At 42.3% G+C, this 19,671-nt stretch overlaps 2 long non-coding RNA genes across 6 annotated transcripts; both read right to left on the minus strand.

Moving 5' to 3' along the window:
- Window positions 1–3,714: 3,714 nt before the first annotated feature.
- LOC116975005 lies at window positions 3,715–5,060 on the minus strand. Of its 2 annotated transcripts, XR_004412507.1 has the most exons (3): window positions 4,983–5,060; window positions 4,798–4,876; window positions 3,715–4,255 (listed from the first exon to the last, which is right to left on the minus strand). It is a non-coding gene; the product is annotated as an uncharacterized LOC116975005 (long non-coding RNA). The 2 variants fall into 2 exon arrangements; XR_004412505.1 differs by lacking the exon at window positions 4,983–5,060 and having other exon boundaries at window positions 4,798–4,976.
- Window positions 5,061–6,856: 1,796 nt separating this feature from the next.
- LOC116975004 lies at window positions 6,857–19,671 on the minus strand. Of its 4 annotated transcripts, none has more exons than XR_004412501.1 (7): window positions 19,401–19,671; window positions 15,370–15,449; window positions 15,186–15,264; window positions 14,597–14,643; window positions 11,020–11,098; window positions 8,418–8,464; window positions 6,857–6,936 (listed from the first exon to the last, which is right to left on the minus strand). It is a non-coding gene; the product is annotated as an uncharacterized LOC116975004 (long non-coding RNA). The 4 variants fall into 4 exon arrangements; XR_004412503.1 differs by having other exon boundaries at window positions 6,860–6,936; window positions 8,414–8,464; XR_004412504.1 differs by lacking the exon at window positions 6,857–6,936 and adding an exon at window positions 7,297–7,777 and having other exon boundaries at window positions 8,414–8,464.

Raw genomic sequence — 19,671 nt, forward strand, 5'->3', positions numbered from 1 at the left:
AGAGAACGAGGGAGGGAGAGAATGAAGAGAGGGGGAGAGAAGGAGGGGGAGCGATGGAAAGATGGATAGAGGGATGGAGAGGGGGGAGCGAGGGAGAGAAAGAGAGTGAGGGAGGGAGAGTGTCGCGGGTTGGAGGTAGTGAGTGGTGGTGAGGGCCCCAGGAGACTGACTGCTCACACACACACAGCCACACAGACACACACACACACACTCACACACAGACAGACACACACACACAGCCACACACACACACAGGCACACACACACACACACAGAATGGATTGAGAGGAGTGCCTGCTTTATCTGCATTTTACTGCTTTCTTGTCAAGTAAAGTTTACTTTGGAATTAAAAATGCCATGGGGAGTATTGCTTATTCCCTTTCTCACCTTCATGTCTCAGGCCAGAGAGAGTCGAGTGTTGAACTCTTATGTGTATCATATTGTGAGCAATTTTGGGCACCATATCTGAGGAAGGATGTGCTGGCTCTGGAGATGGTCCAGAGGAGGTTTACAAGAATTATCCCAGCAAGGAGTGGGTTAATCTGTGATGAGTGTTTGATGACACTGGAGTTTAAAAGAATGAGGAGGAGGGGGGGGGGGGGGGGGGGGGGGGGGGACACTTCCTTGAAACATTCAGGATGGTGAAAGCCTTGGATATAGTGGATGTGGAGAGGATGTTTCCACTGGTGGGTGAGTCTAGGACCAGAGGTAATAGCCTCAGAATTAAAGGGTGTTCCTTTAGGAAGGAGATAAGGAGGAATTACATTAGTCAGAGAGTGGTGAATCAGTGGAATTCATTGCCACAGACTGGAGGCCAAGTCGACGGGCGACTTTTCAGGCAGAAATTGACCGATTATTGATTAGTACGGTTGGCATGGGTTATGGGGAGAAGGCAGGAGAATGGGGTTAGGAGGGAGAGATTGATCAGCCTTGATTGAATGGTGGAGTAGATTTGATGGACCAAATGGTCTAATCCTACTCCTAGAACTTATGAACTATCAAGAGAGCAGTGGTTCGTAACTGCTGTAGTTCAATACGGCTGTGGGGTCAAGGAAATAGCGTTCACATCGCGGCACTGTTTCCCCGAATCTTTCCACCAGCACGCACAAGAAGCGCAAGATGCCGAGAAGTGTGTACAGCTCGGGCTGAACAATTTCTAATCTTGTGATATGGACTCGATAATAGGGTGTAAATGCAATGACATTGATAATATATGAACAAAAATTCAGTAAAGTCACAATACTAGTGTAAAACCCCCCTCAAAAGTCCTCAATATAAACAAAGACAGTTTGTGGTTCATAGTTGAGGCTAGTGTTCCTAGAGCCTGATGGTTGTTGGGACACAAACTGGAGGAACAGCACTCGCACTCCTCAAACCCGGTGGTTCGCTTATCCCTCCTCATCCCCTAGTACCTTCCTCTGCAACCGAAGGAGATATAACCTCCTTGTCTCTATACCTCCTTCCTCGTCTCCATCCAGGGACTCCTGCAGTCCTTCCAGGTGAGACAGAGGTTCATGTGTACCTTTAATCCCATGTATTGCATTCGGTGTTCCCGATGCGGTCTCCTGCACGTCGGCAAGACCAAGCGTAGCTTCGTTGATCATTTGGGGATCATGACAGAAGCCTCCTCGTTGTGATCCCTGGAAGCGACGACTAGATGCACTCTGACACGTCGGGCGACAATTTCTGTCAACATGCTGGACGACGACAAGCCAACAGCGAGCTACATCGTCTGACACACGAGTGAGTGATTGATCATTTCATCGAACACTTGTGCTGCAAACGCAGTTGTCGGACATTTCAACTCGCCTTTCTATTCCCAGAGACCTTTCTGTCCTGGGCCTCCTTGGTGAGGCCACACGCAAACTAGAGGAACAACACCTTGTATTCCACTTGGGTAACTTGCAACCCAATAGTATGAGCATTGAATTCTCCAACTTCAAGTAATATCCCCTAGCCCACCCCACATGTACATCCGTTCTCCCATCTCTTCCTGGGTCACCTTGGTGCTTTCCCCTCTTTTACCGCCCCTTTTCCTGGCCATCTCCAACCCTGGTACCCAGAAGGTCAGAGACAGTGCAGGACACCAGGTACTTGGAAAGGATCTGCATCTCTTTCAGTGCAGTCAATGCCGCAAATGCAGCAACATGAAGGATTTGTTGAAACAAGAAACTGCAGATGCTGATTTGTACCAAAGAGGGACACAAAATGCTGGAGTAACTCAGCAGGTCTGGCAGCATCTCTGGAGAAAATGGATAGGTGACATTTTGGATCAGGACCTTTCCTCAGATGAAGGATTTAGTTGTCTTGGTAGTGGCAAAAAGAGCTTTAAATCAACCCACAAATGGGTCTTTCATTTGTGGATAATTCCAAAAGTCAATTTTTCAAAGCAAAAAAAAGGGGCCTCCAACACCTGACCAGGCACACACAATCAGCGGGTGAGGCAGCATCTCTGGAGAGAAAGAATGGGCGACGTTTCGGGTCGAGACTCTTCTTCAGACTGCTGTCAGGGGAGGGGACGGGAGATAGAATGTAGGCCGATAGTAAGACGAGTGGGAGAACTGGGAAGGGGACGGGGGATAGAGAAAAATAGCAAGGGCTATCTGGTTAGAGAAGTCAATGTTCATACCGCTGGGGTGTAAACTACCCAAGCGAAATATGAGGTGCTGTTCCTCCAATTTGCGCTGGGCCTCACTCTGACAATGGAGGAGGCCCAGGACAGAAAGGTCAGATTGGGAATGGGATGGGGAGTTGAAGTGCTGAGCCACCGGGAGATCAGGTAGGTTACCTGACCAGTTAGTATAGTGGTTAGTATTCCCGCCTGTCACGCGGGAGACCGGGGTTCAATTCCCCAACGGGGAGATGATTTTTCTACGCTGCCTGCAGGACAGCTGCTATGGAGAGTAGACGGTTGCCCACCTCCGCAGAGTGTGGATTTACAAAGAAAGTATGGAGAGGTTTGCAAGGGTCCATCACGATTTATTCCGAACAGCTCTGTCACAGAGGGCTCTGTGATTTACGGACTGTTCCCAGGGACGCAATCAGAAACTGACATCGAGTGCTGCTGGAAGGTCATCAACTCGGTGAAAGACGTTCTTTGGTCTGCCCGAGCTTTGTTGACCTCCCAGCGGAGCGAGATGTCCGTCGGGGAATGTTGCCCACTGGCCCACTGCAGGAGTATGTGCCGAGGGACGCACTGTAGCTCGGTGCAGCCAACGCCAAGGCTCTGTGGGGGAGGACCAGTCTAGGTTCCTTCCGCTGCTGGACATGGGGGGCACGGTATGGTGTCCTTGTTCGGACTTTACTGGCTTTATCTCGCACTAAACGGTATACCCTTATCATGTATCTGTACACTGTAAATGGCCCGATTGCAATCGTGTATAGTCTTTCCGCTGACTGGTTAGCACGTAACAAACCTTGGTACACGTGACAATAAACTAAACTGATTGTGCTCATCCCCATTCCCTCGTTTTCCTTCCATCCTTCTTTCCCCTTCCTCCCATATCACTCCATCCAACTCTGCATTTCCACCTCTTCCCAAATGCGGAAAATCTGCGACAATTTCTAATGCCCCTTCTTGCAGCAGAGCTGTAGTTTCTCAGCGAGTCTCCCAACAAGACCAAAGCGGTACCGATAGTTTGTTGCCCACGTTTCCAGCATGGGAAAAGAGTATTAAAGTATAACCACACCCACACAAAATTGAAATGTAAGCCATTGTGTTTTAGAAAGGTATTTGCTTTATTTTGGATTTGAAGTTTATACATCCATAAACAGAATAATAGACTGTCTCATTGTACAGTAAAGGCATTAGAACTAAATAGCGGTTGGAACATAAACATTGGAATGATTGCGGCTACATTTAATTTCGCAATTTACCTACGATTAATCTCTCAAAATTATTGGAAAGGTCAAATTTCGTGTCATGTTTCCTCAACTTAACAACCAGATTTTCTGATATCGCATTTTTCTGAGGCTTCATTGCATGCAGACTGTTATTACACTAAAAGAGAAAGCATTTGCATCAAGCAGTTTGACAAGTGCATCAACGGCAAAGTCCATTTTATTATTATCTCATCTAACAAAACAATTTTACAAATAAAATCAGTATGCAATTTAAAAATAATTCATTTCAAAATATAAAAAACTATACACCTTCAAGATAAAATCATTGTCTTGCTGTCTCCAAATTCATGTTAAAATTTACCTACACAAAAAGATCTCCATTGCCACATCGCTGAAGTGCATAGCCCAACACCTGTAAAATATAAGAGTACTCATGTTATACATTGTTCAGCACATACAGGTACTCCCCAATTTACGATGCTTCGACTTGCGATATTTCCACTTTACGATCGGCAAACGCTCGGCAGCAGCAGCAAGCTGCACGTCACGTCCGGTCAAGTGATCACAATATATCGCAATGCATCTTCGACTCGTGATATTTTCGGTTTACGATGGGTTTATCGGAACGGAACCCCATCGTAGGTCGAGGAGCAGCTATATATAAATGTGTGAATATACGCTAGGATGAACTATTTACAAAATATAGTCCACTGTGAAAGCATCTTTTCAGTTAATATACCTCCATTTCTTACAAGCTTGCAACCAAAACAATACAAGCATGCCTTTGTGGGAGGGTGTTAAAACACCAAATTGCTTCAATTCTTAAATAACTCACACTGCAACACCGTCACAAAGCAAGATAATAGTTAATATGCAATACGAGGTATACATTCTTTGTTTGATTCAACTCTTATTCAAGATCAGATCCGTTGTGGAAAACAGAAGGCATCTTACCAGAACTTTAGTTGTATTTCTGGAGGAAGCCCTTTTCACAAAGCCAGGTCATCACTTTACAAATGCAGCTTCCAAAGAGCTAGAAAAATAGATATTAAAAAATCTGAACATTTCCAAAACTCTAAGATGGCCGCAAAATACAATCTCACTGCTTCAAACCCATATGTGTTGGAATTGATGTATACCGGCCGGTGAACGGAGCAAATCACAGCCAGTCGTAGATAACTTCCGCTTTGCTCTTCCCTCCATTGTTTCCCTCCCACCCTCCCTCTCTCTTTCCCTCCCACCCTCCCTCCCTCTCTCTTCCTCCCTTTATCTCCTCCCTCCATCCCACCTTCTCCTCCCCTAACAGTCTGTGACCCATAGCGCTATGTGTAAAGGCAATAGTGCTCCAGCCGGGAGCGCTATTTTCAGAACACCCAGAGCGCTAAACTGACAGCGCTGTTTAAACCTGTAGCGGGACAGGCAGATAAAAGCTTACAAAAATAACCATGCAGATCTTGAAGTTTAAAATACCAATAGACTTATTAATCTGCTATAATTTTTAGAGCTAAATGACTTTTTATATCCTTGCATTTTTTAAGCAGCAAGATGAAACAGGAAGTCGGGCTGATTTAAAAAAAATCTGTATTTTACAAAGCAAATCCATACATCTGTATTCTGATCACATTTCGGTACAAAATACAGAAAATCCGTACTACTTGCATCTCTGTTAATCTCTCAAAATCATAGAAAAGTACAGATTTCCTGTCATGTTTCCTCAACTTAACAACCAAATTTTCTGATATCACATTTTTCTGAGGCTTCATTCCATCGATTAATTTCATTTTCTATTTTTTGAACATTTATCTGTGGTTTCAGTACAAAAATAACACATTCCATAATTCAAACTTTAAAAAATGTAAATATTAAATGGTATATGGGCCAGTGTTATCTGACACTTCATTGTTTACAATTTGCAAAACGTGCATATTTTGGGGTCTAACCTTCCTGATGTATAGCTGAAAAGAATTCTTACCTTGTTTATCCAGACAATAAATACAGACCTAGACAAATCAAGCTGGAGTAACTCAGCGGGACAGGCAACATCTCTAGAATCTCTCCAGAGATGCTGCCTGTCCTGCTGAGTTATTCCAGCTTTTTGTGTCTATCTTCGGTTTAAACCAGCATCTGCAGTTCCTTCCTACACGTTAATACTTTCTTAATTCTTGCACATTCTACCACAAATGGATCATGAATATTCTGTCCCACCCTTAGCACTAGCAATACATTCACGTGGGTTGGTGGTTGTGGGTTAAAGCTGCATCAACGGCAAAGTCCATTTTATTATTATCTCATCTAACAAAACAATTTTACAAATAAAATCAGGATGCAATTTTAAAATAATTAATTTCAAAATATAAAAAACTATACATCTTCAAGATAAAATCATTGTCTTGCTGTCTCCAAATTCATGCTAAAATTCACCTACACAAAAAGATCTCCATTGCCACATCGCTGAAGCGCATAGCCCAACACCTGTAAAATATAAGAGTACTCATGTTATACATTGTTCAGCACATACAGGTACTCCCCAATTTACGATGCTTCGACTTGCGATATTTCCACTTTACGATCGGCAAACGCTCGGCAGCGGCAGCAAGCTGCACGTCACGTCCGGTCACGTGATCACAATATATCGCAATGCATCTTCGACTCGTGATATTTTCGGTTTACGATGGGTTTATCGGAACGGAACCCCATCGTAGGTCGAGGAGCAGCTATATATAAATGTGTGAATATACGCTAGGATGAACTATTTACAAAATATAGTCCACTGTGAAAGCATCTTTTCAGTTAATATACCTCCATTTCTTACAAGCTTGCAACCAAAACAATACAAGCATGCCTTTGTGGGAGGGTGTTAAAACACCAAATTGCTTCAATTCTTAAATAACTCACACTGCAACACCGTCACAAAGCAAGATAATAGTTAATATGCAATACGAGGTATACATTCTTTGTTTGATTCAACTCTTATTCAAGATCAGATCCGTTGTGGAAAACAGAAGGCATCTTATCAGAACTTTAGTTGTATTTCTGGAGGAAGCCCTTTTCACAAAGCCAGGTCATCACTTTACAAATGCAGCTTCCAAAGAGCTAGAAAAATAGATATTAAAAAATCTGAACATTTCCAAAACTCTAAGATGGCCGCAAAATACAATCTCAGTGCTTCTATTTGTTGTAATGTATGGCTGCAGAAACGGCATTTCGTTTGGACCTCACGGGGTCCAAATGACAATAAATTGAATTGTATTGTATTGTATTCAAACCCATATTTGTTGGAATTGATGTATACCGGCCGGTGAACGGAGCAAATCACAGCCAGTCGTAGATAACTTCCGCTTTGCTCTTCCCTCCATTGTTTCCCTCCCACCCTCCCTCTCTCTTTCCCTCCCACCCTCCCTCCCTCTCTTCCTCCCTTTATCTCCTCCCTCCCTCCCACCTTCTCCTCCCCTAACAGTCTGTGACCCATAGCGCTATGTGTAAAGGCAATAGTGCTCCAGCCGGGAGCGCTATTTTCAGACCACCCAGAGCGCTAAACTGACAGCGCTGTTTAAACCTGTAGCGGGACAGGCAGATAAAAGCTTACAAAAATAACCATGCAGATCTTGAAGTTTAAAATACCAATAGACTTATTAATCTGCTATAATTTTTAGAGCTAAATGACTATTTATATCCTTGCATTTTTTAAGCAGCAAGATGAAACAGGAAGTCGGGCTGATTTTTAAAAAATCTGTATTTTACAAAGCAAATCCATACATCTGTATTCTGATCACATTTCGGTACAAAATACGGAAAATCCGTACTACTTGGCAGCTCTGTGTGTCTCTCAAAATCATAGAAAAGTACAAATTTCCTGTCATGTTTCCTCAACAACAACCAAATTTTCTGATATCACATTTTTCTGAGGCTTCATTCCATCGATTAATTTCATTTTCTATTTTTTGAACATTTATCTGTGGTTTCAGTACAAAAATAACACATTCCATGATTCAAACTTTAAAAAATGTAAATATTAAATGGTATATGGGCCAGTGTTATCTGACACTTCATTGTTTACAATTTGCAAAACGTGCATATTTTGGGGTCTAACCTTCCTGATGTATAGCTGAAAAGAATTCTTACCTTGTTTGTCCAGACAATAAATACAGACCTAGACACATCAAGCTGGAGTAACTCAGCGGGACAGGCAACATCTCTAGAATCTCTCCAGAGATGCTGCCTGTCCTGCTGAGTTTCCAGCTTTTTGTGTCTATCTTCGGTTTAAACCAGCATCTGCAGTTCCTTCCTACACGTTAATACTTTCTTAGTTCTTGCACATTCTACCACAAATGGATCATGAATATTCTGTCCCACCCTTAGCACTAGCAATACATTCACGTGGGTTGGTGGTTGTGGGTTAAAGCTGCATCAACGGCAAAGTCCATTTTATTATTATCTCATCTAACAAAACAATTTTACAAATAAAATCAGGATGCAATTTTAAAATAATTCATTTCAAAATATAAAAAACTATACACCTTCAAGATAAAATCATTTGGCTTGCTGTCTCCAAAATCACGCTAAAATTTACCTACACAAAAAGATCTCCATTGCCACATCGCTGAAGCGCACAGCCCAACACCTGTAAAATATAAGAGTACTCATGTTATACATTGTTCAGCACATACAGGTACTCCCCAATTTACAATGCTTCGACTTGCGATATTTCCACTTTACGATCGGCAAACGCTCGGCAGTGGCAGCAAGCCGCACGTCACGTCCGGTCAAGTGATCACAATATATCGCAATGCATCTTCGACTCGTGATATTTTCGGTTTACGATGGGTTTATCGGAACGGAACCCCATCGTAGGTCGAGGAGCAGCTATATATAAATGTGTGAATATACGCTAGGATGAACTATTTACAAAATATAGTCCACTGTGAAAGCATCTTTTCAGTTAATATACCTCCATTTCTTACAAGCTTGCAACCAAAACAATACAAGCATGCCTTTGTGGGAGGTAGGCTGTGGGCCGAGGAGCTTTATTCTGCAGTTTCGTGACCCAAGTCACCAAACTACATGAAATTTTCACATATTGTGTAAAACAATCATATAAATCACCCCTGAAACTAGTCATGAACAAGACTTGCACATTTTTAAATTAAATTAGAGAAAAACCGGAAAAATTCCGGGTAATTTTTAGTCCAATCAAAGCACGTTTAACATTGAGTAGTCTGCCAGTTGGCCAATCACGCGCTTTGCTTCAGGCTAGCACACAAAATGGCTGAGGGGGCTTAACAGATGCCTGTTTTACTGGAGATTCCGATTTGTTGTTCTGTGGAATACATGTCGTGGAAAGTTGCAGCAGGTAATTGAATTTAGTGAGAAAAGCATTAAAAAGGCTGAAGAAAGTGCTGCTAAGTGGATGGAAGTGCAAGAAAGCCTTGAAAGCAAAGTCGCTGCTGAGGTGCTGGAACACAAAGATTAAGACAGCCAGGAATCAACTCTAACTGAAAGGTAAGATCTAAAGTCTGAATTTATGAAAATCTATCTGTATGGACTTTAATTAATTTAATTGCACCCTTTTATAATGTGAATAAATTCATTCATTCACTTACTCCATTCATTCATTCATTCATTCATTCATTCATTCATTCATTCATTCATTCATTCATTCATTCATTCATTCATTCATTCATTCATTCATTCATTCATTCATTCATGAAGTTGAGGGCCTAAACTATGTTTCCATAACACAGTCAATTAAACATTGTCACTAATGCCAGCTTGTTGTAGAGTAATAAGTCTTTAACAGCTAATCTCGGAGCTGCCTGCGATAACTTACCGGGAAAAAGTGCTCCGATCGCGGGGCCTAGGTACCCGCGGTAAAGTGAAGCCGCGGTCTCAATTAATAAGCGGCCGATTCGCGAACGCGGAGTGGGGGGAGGGGAGGCTGTACATAGTGCCATCTGTAGCGGCCGTTTTCAGGCACCGACAACGGGAGAAAAACGGAGGGATATCGATCGCACTTTATAGGTTTCCATTGCAGTGCGAAGGTCAGAAATGGTTAATGTTTCTGTAGAAATGAATTGGTGATATGTGAACTTGAACTAGTTTTTCTATGGTAGTAACCTATTGTTATTCTCATTAACATTCTTCTTGGTTTCTTGGACCTCCAAAATATTCCAAATGGGATTTAAACTGGAGGTGGAATTTTATTAAGATTAATTAACATTATTTATTAACAATTATTAATTAATTTATTAATTATTATTAATTAACAAAATTTATTAACATTAAGAAGAGGTTGAAATTTTATGAATTGACGTCCATGCAGACTTAATGACTATGAGATTTTATTTCTGTAGCCTCTTGAAATAGCTTATCAATTGTAGTAAATTACAGTGTCAGTCTCATTGACATTAAGAAGAGATTGACATTTTATGAATTGAAGTCCATGCAGACCTAAGTAATATGAGATTTTTTTTTCTGCAGCTTCTGCCCCTCCACTCTTCAGAGCCTGTCCACACAAAATATGACTACATTCATATTTACAGGATATATATATATATTGGTATAATATATATATATTTTTTTGATTTTTTGATTTTGTGTCTTTGGAGCGATTTCTATCTTTAATTTGTGTATTGATGATGTCCTTATTATTTATTTTTCTCCAACTAAATGTTTTTTTTCTCTTCTGTTTAATCTTTGAGATTTGAAAGGCACCCGAAAATAAAATTTATTATTATTATTATTATAATAATAATAATATATAGTTTAAATGGACTGCAACACGGACATAGGCTGCCCATGATGTAATACGGGCATTGGCCACTAGATGGCGCTTATTTTCCCAATCTCATTTTCTAATTAGTTTAATTAATTAATGTGCAACGTTTGGCAATGACGAGTTATGACATCCTTCTCAATTATATTTCATCTAAATCTGTGGAAAATTTCATGTAGTTTGGTGACTTGGGTCACGAAAACTGATTTCTAGACACATTTTTGAAGCTCGGCCCACAGCCTAAGGGTGTTAAAACACCAAATTGCTTCAATTCTTAAATAACACACTGCAACACCGTCACAAAGCAAGATAATAGTTAATATGCAATACGAGATATACATTTTTTGTTTGATTCAACTCTTGTGCAAGATCGGATCCGTTGTGGAAAACAGAAGGCATCTTACCAGAGCTTTAGTTGTATTTCTGGAGGAAGCCCTTTTCACAAAGCCAGGACATCACTTTACAAATGCAGCTTCCAAAGAGCTAGAAAAATAAATATTAAAAAGTCTGAACAATTCCAAAACACTAAGATGGCTGCAAAATACAATCTCACTGCTTCAAACCCAAATGTGTTGGAATTGATGTATACCGGCCGGTGAACGGAGCAAATCACAGCCAGTCATAGATAACTTCCGCTTTGCTCTTCCCTCCCTCCCACCCTCCCTCTCTCTTTTCATTCTCTTTCCCTCCCACCCTCCCTCCCTCTTTCTTCCTCCTTTTATCTCCTCCCTCCCTCCCACTCCCTCTCTCCTTCTCCTCCCCTAACAGTCTGTGACCCATAGCGCTATGTGTAAAGGCAATAGTGCTCCAGCCGGGAGCGCTATTTTCAGAACACCCATAGCGCTAAACTGACAGCGCTGTTTAAACCTGTAGCGGGCCAGGCAGATAAAAGCTTACAAAAATAATCTTGCAGATCTTGAAGTTTAAAATACCAATAGACTTATTAATCTGCTATAATTTTTAGAGCTAAATGACTTTTTATATCCTTGCATTTTTTAAGCAGCAAGATGAAACAGGAAGTCGGGCTGATTTAAAAAAAATCTGTATTTTACAAAGCAAATCCATACATCTGTATTCTGATCACATTTCGGTACAAAATACGGAAAATCCGTACTACTTGGCAGCTCTGTTAGTCTCTCAAAATCATAGAAAAGTACAAATTTCCTGTCATGTTTCCTCAACTTAACAACCAAATTTTCTGATATCACATTTTTCTGAGGCTTCATTCCATCGATTAATTTCATTTTCTATTTTTTGAACATTTATCTGCGGTTTCAGTACAAAAATAACACATTCCATGATTCAATCTTTGATAGTTAAAACTTAAAAGATATATAAATATTAAATGGTATATGGGCCAGTGTTATAGAAACATAGACACAGAGAAATTAGGTGCAGGAGTAGGCCATTCAGCCATTCGAGCCTGCACCGCCATTCAATATGATCATGGCTGATCATCCAACTCAGTATCCCGTACCTGCCTTCTCTCCATACCCTCTGATCCCCTTAGCCACAAGGGCCACATCTAACTCCCTCTTAAATATAGCCAATGAACTGGCCTCGACTACCCTCTGTGGCAGAGAGTTCCAGAGATTCACCACTCTCTGTGTGAAAAAAAGTTCTTCTCATCTCGGTTTTAAAGGATTTCCCCCTTATCCTTAAGCTGTGACCCCTTGTCCTGGACTTCCCCAACATCGGGAGCAATCTTCCTGCATCTAGCCTGTCCAACCCCTTAAGAATTTTGTAAGTTTCTATAAGATCCCCTCTCAATCTCTTAAATTCTAGAGAGTATAAACCAAGTCTATCCAGTCTTTCTTCATAAGACAGTCCTGACATCCCAGGAATCAGTCTGGTGAACCTTCTCTGCACTCCCTCTATGGCAATAATGTCCTTCCTCAGATTTGGAGACCAAAACTGTACGCAATACTCCAGGTGTGGTCTCACCAAGACCCTGTACAACTGCAATAGAACCTCCCTGCTCCTATACTCAAATCCTTTTGCTATGAAAGCTAACATACCATTCGCTTTCTTCACTGCCTGCTGCACCTGCATGCCTACTTTCAATGACTGGTGTACCATGACACCCAGGTCTCGCTGCATCTCCCCTTTTCCTAGTCGGCCACCATTTAGATAATAGTCTGCTTTCCTGTTTTTGCCACCAAAATGGATAACCTCACATTTATCCACATTGTACTGCATCAGCCAAACATTTGCCCACTCACCCAGCCTAACCAAGTCACCTTGCAGTCTCCTAGCATCCTCCTCACAGCTAACCCTGCCCCCCCAGCTTAGTGTCATCCGCAAACTTGGAGATATTGCCTTCAATTCCCTCATCCAGATCATTAATATATATTGTAAATAGCTGGGGTCCCAGCACTGAGCCTTGCGGTACCCCACTAGTCACTGCCTGCCATTGTGAAAAGGATCCGTTTACTCCTACTCTTTGCACATACAGGTACTCCCCAATTTACGATGCTTCGATTGCGATATTTCCACTTTACGATCGGCAAATGCTCGGCAGTGGCAGCAAGCCGCACGTCACGTCCGATCAAGTGATCACAATATATCGCAATGCATCTTCGACTCGTGATATTTTCGGTTTACGATGGGTTTATCGGAACGGAACCCCATCGTAGGTCGAGGAGCAGCTATATATAAATGTGTGAATATACACTAGGATGAACTATTTACAAAATATAGTCCATTGTGAAAGCATCTTTTCAGTTAATATACCTCCATTTCTTACAAGCTTGCAACCAAAACAATACAAGCATGCCTTTGTGGGAGGGTGTTAAAACACCAAATTGCTTCAATTCTTAAATAACTCACACTGCAACACCGTCACAAAGCAAGATAATAGTTAATATGCAATCTGACACTATATTGTTTACAATATGCAAAACGTGCATATTTTGGGGTGTAACCTTCCTGATGTATAGCTGAAAAGAATTCTTACCTTGTTTGTCCAGACAATAAATACAGGCCTAGACACAAAAAGCTGCAGTAACTCAGCGGGACAGGCAGCATCTCTGGAGAGAATCTCTCAAGAGATGCTGCCTGTCCCGCTGAGTTACTCCAGCTTTTTCTGTCTATCTTCAGTTTAATCCAGCATCTGCAGTTCCTTCCTACACATTAATACAGGCTTACTGGGCTTCAAGCTAGTTTTTTAAATTCTTGCACATTCTACCACAAATGAATATGAGCATGAGCATGAATATTCTGTCCCACCCTTAGCACGATCAATACATTCACTTGGGTTGGTGATGGTGGGTTAAAGTTGTTCCACGGGGAGAGATTACACAGAATGTTTGAAGATTATGGGGCAATTTCATTGAAATGCAAAATTCACATCTGATTCAAGGTCAGTTTATTGTCACATGCACCAATTAAGGTACAGTGAAATTCAAATTACCGATTCGATTCAACATAATAATGCAGGGAAGAGGAACTGCAGATGCTAAAGATAGACACAAAAGGCTGGCGTAATTCAGCGGGACGGGAAGCATCTCTAGAGAGAAGGAATGGGTGACGTTTCGGGTCAAGACCCTTCTTCAGACTGGTTAGGGATAAGGGATAAGAGATATCCCTGGCCTGAGGTGGTCAAGGCAGGGACACTCTCAAATCAAGATGCTCACTATCCAGGGCTGAGGGAAAACATTTCTTTACACAGAGGGAGTGAAGACCAAACAACGCCTAAAGATTTTTCCTCAAGTGGACAATATTTTAAATGAATATAAAGCCTAAATTAGAAAAATCTGCAGACTGTCATTACACTAAAAGAGAAAGCATTTGCATCAAGCAATTTGACAAGTGCATCAACGGCAAAGTCCATGTTATTATTATCTCATCTAACAAAACTTTTTTATAAATAAAATCAGGATGCAATTTTAAAATAATTCATTTCAAAATATAAAAAACTATACTCCTTCAAGATAAAATCATTGTCTTGCTGTCTCCAAATTCACGCTAAAATTTACCTACACAAAAAGACGTCCATTGCCACATCGCTGAAGCGCATAGCCCAACACCTGTAAAATATAAGAGTACTCATGTTATACATTGTTCAGCACATACAGGTACTCCCCAATTTACGATGCTTCGACTTGCGATATTTCCACTTTACGATCGGCAAACGCTCGGCAGTGGCAGCAAGCCGCACGTCACGTCCGGTCACGTGATCACAATATATCGCAATGCATCTTCAACTCGTGATATTTTCGGTTTACGATGGGTTTATCGGAACGGAACCCCATCGTAGGTCGAGGAGCAGCTATATCTAAATGTGTGAATATACGCTAGGATGAACTATTTACAAAATATAGTCCATTGTGAAAGCATCTTTTCAGTTAATATACCTCCATTTCTTACAAGCTTGCAACCAAAACAATACAAGCATGCCTTTGTGGGAGGGTGTTAAAACACCAAATTGCTTCAATTCTTAAATAACTCACACTGCAACATCGTCACAAAGCAAGATAATAGTTAATATGCAATACGAGGTATACATTCTTTGTTTGATTCAACTCTTATTCAAGATCAGATCCGTTGTGGAAAACAGAAGGCATCTTACCAGAGCTTTAGTTGTATTACTGGAGGAAGCCCTTTTCACAAAGCCAGATCATCACTTTACAAATGCAGCTTCCAAAGAGCTAGAAAAATAGATATTAAAAAGTCGGAACAATTCCAAAACTTTAAATGGCCGCAAAGTAAAATCTCAGTGCTTCAAACCCAAAGTTGTTGGAATTGATGTATACCAGCCAGTGAACGGAGCAAATCACGGCCAGTCGTAGATAACTTCCGCTTTGCTCTTCCCTCCATTGTAAGACGCGGACTTCTGTAACATTCACAAGTCAACATTGTACGAGAGGGTACACAAAATTGCTGGGGAAACTCAGCGGGTGCAGCAGCATCTATGGAGCGAAGGAAATAGGCGACGTTTCGGGCCGAAACCCTTCTTCAGACTGATAGGGGGTGGGGAAAGAAAGAAGGACAAAGGGAGGAGGAGGAGGAGCCTGAGGGCGGGCGGATGGGAGGGTGGGAGGAGACAGCTAGAGGGTGAAGGAAGGGGAGGAGACAGCACGGGCTAGCCAAATTGGGAGAATTCAATGTTGATGCCAAAGGGACGCAAGGACCCCAGACGGAATATGAGGTGCTGTTCCTCCAATTTCCGCTGTTGCTCACTCTGGCAATGGAGGAGACCCAGGACAGAGAGGTCGGATTGGGAATGGGAGGGGGAGTTGAAGTGCTGAGCCACCGGGAGGTCAGGTAGGTTATTGCGGACGAGAGAGTTGCAGGTGCGTAACATGCACTAATAACTTAAAATATTCAAATCACTACTCTTACGAAAAACCAGGCTCCTCCCTCTCCACAAATAATCCCCCCCCCCCATCCATCACAGCCCTCTCCCTAACTATACTTCAAACAGAAAAAGTAAACATGAACTGGAAAATTTATAAATCACAGAAGAACCTTTTATTCAACTGTGAATTGAATATCATAAAAAAATTTAAACAAGAATCTGACATAAATACTGAAAATGCTGGAAGAACTCAGCAAGTCTGGCAGAATCTGTGGAAAAAGAAAGATATTGTTTCAGGCTGGAGGCAGCCCAGAGGTGGAGCAGTTCTTAGACCCTTGATCAGACCTCAGCTCTGATCAAGGGTCCATGACCTGGAACGTTAACCAGTCTCTTTCCATGGCTGTTGCCTGATCTCACCAGTTCTTCTTCCACCATTTTCTGTTTTGATATCCGTTTCATTCGCAAGAGACAACTTTACCCAGCTCATGATATTTCAATTCTGCATCTAACAACTTTTTGACATAAAAGGTATCAAGGGATATGAATGTCGTTGAGGAGAGTGGTGCCGATGTAAAACATTAGCAATGATCTAATTGACTAGTGAAGCAGGCATGAGGCATGTTGGGACTCAAACTTTGATACTTCAAACCCAGTGTCCAGGGAGAACGTACAAACTCCATACAGACAAACACCCCTGGTCAGGATCAAAGCCGGGTCTCTGACGCTGTAAGGCAGTAGCTCTACTGCTACGCCACCGTGCCACCCAAACTAAACTAAAATGCTATTTTATGTCATTCAAGCAAATTGCTCGTATTTTACTGCTGAGTAACCAAGCTATGTAATGCACATTTGGGATCTTTCTGGTAACATTTTAAAATAACAACAGTTGTCCATGAATGGACCAAGACAGCAATGTCTGTCACCATCCACACCTAGTATCCCACACTGCCTAAGACGGGTCTCGACCTGAAACGTCGCTCCATAGATGCTGCCTCTCCCGCTGAGTTTCCCCAGCTTTTTTGTCTACCTGCCTAATTATAGTTATTAATTTACTGTATTATAGACAATAGGCAATAGGTGCAGGAGTAGGCCATTCAGCCCTTTGAGCCAGCACCGCCATTCAATGTGATCATGGCTGATCATCCCCAATCAGTACCCCGTTCCTGCCTTCTCCCCATGTCCCCTGACTCCGCTATTTTTTAAGAGCCCTATCTAGCTCTCTCTTGAAAGCATCCAGAGAACCTGCCTCCACCGCCCTCTGAGGCAGAGAATTCCACAGACTCACCACTCTCTGTGAGAAAAAGTGTTTCATCTCCGTTCTAAATGGCTTACCCCTTATTCTTAAACTGTGGCCCCTGGTTCTGGACTCCCCCAACATCGGGAACATGTTTCCTGCCTCTAGCGTGTCCAAACCCTTAACAATCTTATATGTTTCAATGAGATCTCCTCTCATCCTTCTAAACTCCAGAATGTACAAGCTCCAGAATGTATGCTGCTCCATTCTCTCAGCATACGACAGTCCCGTCATCCCGGGAATTAACCTTGTGAATCTACGCTGCACTCCCTCAATAGCAAGAGAATTCTAGAATATTTAATAGTATCTGTGCATTATTACCTGTTATTAGACAAACGGAAAGCATTTGCACCAAATAAGTGGGTATACAGAGGGAAATGCAAAGACTAGTTAATGTTTATCCCGCCTTACAAAACAGTTTTACAAATAGTAGTCAAGTCAAGTCACATTTATTTATATAGCACATTTAAAAAACAACTCTCGTTGGCCAAAGTGCTTTACATTTGTTATAAGAATAGCACAACAAAACAAACAACATACATATATACATGTAGCCCTCACTCAGAGGACGTCAGGAAAGGCTTGGGCGTATAGATAAGTCTTTAGTCTTGACTTAAAAGAGTCGATGGAGGGGGCAGTTCTGATGGGAAAGGGGATGCTGTTCCACAGTCTAGGGGCTGCAACCGCAAAGGCGCGGTCGCCCCTGAGCTTATGCCTAGACCGTGGGATATTCAGCAACCCCAAGTCGGCCGATCTGAGGGGCCTGGAGGTGGAGTGGTGGGTGAGAAGACTTTTTATGTAGGTGGGGGCAAGCCCATTGAGGGCTTTGTAGACATGAAGGAGGATCTTGAAGTTTGTACGGAACCACACAGGGAGCCAGTGGAGAGAGGCCAGGATCTGGGTGATGTGGTCCCTTTTTTGGGTGCCCGTCAGGAGTCTCGCTGCGGCGTTTTGGACCAGTTGCAGGCGGGACAGGGAAGATTGGCTGATGCCAGTGTAAAGGGAGTTGCAGTAATCTAGGCGGGAGGAGATGAATGTGTGGATGATCTTTTCCAGGTCATCAAACTGGAGGAATTGTTTTATTTTAGCTATCGTCCGAAGCTGAAAGAAGCTAGCTTTTACCTCGGCATTGACTTGTTTGTCAAATTTCAGTGCTGAGTCAAATATCACGCCAAGGTTTTTGACGTGAGGTTTGAGTAGTGGGGTAAGGCTTCCAAGGCTGCCTGCTATCATTTTGATTGAATCCGAGGGGCCGAGAAGGATGACCTCAGACTTACTCTCGTTTAGTTGGAGGAAGTTCTGGGCCATCCAACACTTTATATCCTCGAGGCAGTGGGTAAGGTTAAACAGACTTGATTGGTTTTTGGGCTTCAGAGGGAGATCGAGTTGGGTATCGTCTGCGTAGCAATGGAAGGAAATGCCGTGCCTTTTGACTTGGCCTAAGGGGAGCATATACAGGGAGAAGAGAATGGGGCCAAGGATGGAACCTTGTGGAACCCCACAGCAGAGATTAGCTGGGGAGGAGAATGAGTTGCCTATGTTAGTCGAGAAACTCCTACCTTTGAGGTAGGAGATGAACCAGCTCAGGGCAGTGCCATAAATACCAACCCCATACCGTGGAGCAGCGAAGGAAAATACCCTGCCTGAACAACCTTCAGCAGTCCAAGTACATGAAATATAGTACATGAAATGGCCGGTTAAGCTGCAGCAAGAAGGAATGTCATTGTTCCGCTGTTGGTACATATGATAATTAAACACTCTCAACTACAAATGTGTGATTAGTTCACATTTATTGTCACATGCACCAATTAAGGTACAGTGATATTTGAGTTACCATATAGCCATACAAGTAAAAAAAAAGAACACAACACAATAATTTTAACATAAACATCCACCACAGTGGAATCCACATTCCTCACTGTGATGGAAGGCAATAAAGTTCAGTCATCTTCCTCCTTTGTTCACCCGTGTTGGTCGGGGTCTGGACTGCCTCAAGTTCAAACCGATATGGACACTCTGAATGGTCAAGCATTTACTATTCCTAACTGATCCTTAACATGATAGACAGTCACAGGTCAGCCACATTGCTATGCTGATACTTCAAAGATAATGTGAAAAACATTTATCTCCCAGAAAATTATATCAGTCAAGCAAAAACTAATAATTGCACTGTTAACAATATTGCCACTGACCTTACTAATTTTAAACTCTCCACGTAATTTAGCAGGACTTGGACTGCTGAAGGTTGTTCAGGCAGGGTATTTTCCTTCACTGCTCCACGACAGAACCATCTCACCACACGTGGCCTTGCCGGGGAAAACCCACTGTTAACAGTAAAACACAGAGTGTTGCAGGAACACTGCGGGTCAGGCAGCATCAGTGGAGGCAGTGAGTGGACAATGTTTCACGTTGGGACCCTTCTTCAGACTCTAATGGAGTAGTCAGTCAAACAGCATGGAAACT

This window comes from Amblyraja radiata, chromosome 7, assembly GCF_010909765.2.
Source record: "Amblyraja radiata isolate CabotCenter1 chromosome 7, sAmbRad1.1.pri, whole genome shotgun sequence".
In the NCBI taxonomy this organism is placed as follows: Eukaryota; Metazoa; Chordata; class Chondrichthyes; order Rajiformes; family Rajidae; genus Amblyraja; species Amblyraja radiata.